Source organism: Penaeus chinensis, chromosome 6, assembly GCF_019202785.1.
Source record: "Penaeus chinensis breed Huanghai No. 1 chromosome 6, ASM1920278v2, whole genome shotgun sequence".
NCBI classification, from domain to species: domain Eukaryota; kingdom Metazoa; phylum Arthropoda; class Malacostraca; order Decapoda; family Penaeidae; genus Penaeus; species Penaeus chinensis.
In genome coordinates, this window is record NC_061824.1 from 4,131,350 (window position 1) to 4,132,618 (window position 1,269).

The 1,269-nt window shown below is 27.9% G+C and overlaps 1 protein-coding gene across 2 annotated transcripts in view; it reads right to left on the reverse strand.

Annotated features, from left to right (window-relative positions):
• Positions 1 to 600: 600 nt before the first annotated feature.
• The window catches only part of LOC125026672 (vascular endothelial growth factor receptor 1-like), a 21,538-nt gene continuing 20,869 nt past the window's right edge, over positions 601 to 1,269 (reverse strand). For both annotated transcript variants that reach the window (XM_047615266.1, XM_047615267.1), the window contains one exon: positions 601 to 1,269. This exon is cut by the window's right edge and continues 132 nt beyond it. The gene's annotated coding sequence lies outside the window, so the exon portion shown is untranslated.

Consider the following 1,269-nt stretch of genomic DNA (forward strand, 5'->3'; position numbering starts at 1 on the left):
GGGTGAAATAAAAAAAAAAGGAAAGGAATAATCTCTCTCACTCTCTCACTTTCTCTCTCTCTTTCATTTTTTTTTCGCTCTCTCTCCCTATGTGTGTATATATATATATATATATATATATATATATATATATATATATATATATATATATATATATATATATATATTTATATATATATATATACATTTATATATATATATTTATATATATATATATATATGCATATATATATACATACATATATATATAAATATATATGTGTGTGTGTGTGTGTGTGTGTGTGTGTGTGTGTGTGTGTGTGTGTGTGTGTGTGTGTTTGTGTGTGTGTGTACTATATAGTATCTACCTTTTACAAATATAAAACATTGAATATCATAATAAGATATCTATAAAACATTATCATATTTGTGTGCATATTATTCACTCCATTCTCTCTGGACGCGATATTCAAGAGATAATACAAGAAAGTAAATACGAAAACAAAAAACAAACAAAAAATCTAATCAAAAGTCGAACAAAAAAAAGAGACGTTAGTTTTGAAAGTGATTTTTTTTTTCTTTTTCTTTTTTTTTTAAGACGGTTATGCTAAGAAACTAGAATTTAACCGTCTCGGCTTTATTTAGATTTTTAATTAAAGTAAAACAACTTAGATTTTTAGGTTGGAGAAAAATAACTTAAGCTTTTAAGTTAGAGAAGAACAACTTAGGTTTTTAGGTTAAAGAAGAACAATAGTTTTCCTTATGACTCAAAGTTTACATTATTCAAGCATTGTACAGGAATATGGATCATATTAAGCTGCAGGTTTTATCCTACAGACATCCCATACCATAGGGGTAACTACACTAAAGTATAGTCATGTATCCCACACACATAAAATAGTACGAAATTATCTTAATATTCAACGTTGAACAGTTCACTTACAGAATATGCAAAATAAATCATAAAACACAGAAGTGGTTTTGTTTTAATCATATTCTCTTTATGTTAACATTGTTATTATTATTTTTATTTTGTTTATGTTATTATCTTTACTATGATCACATTGTGTGTGTGTGTGTGTGTGTGTGTGTGTGTGTGTGTGTGTGTGTGTGTGTGTGTGTGTGTGTGTGTGTGTGTGTGTGTGTTCATGAACCAATATGTATGCATATGTATTTTATATTAGCCTTAATGAGTAGATTAATCTGTATCTTACAATATTTAAATTACCTCCGTGGTTCCCTTCGGTGCAAAGTCGCCATTGCACGTTTTGCAACTATAGCCTAAAGAGG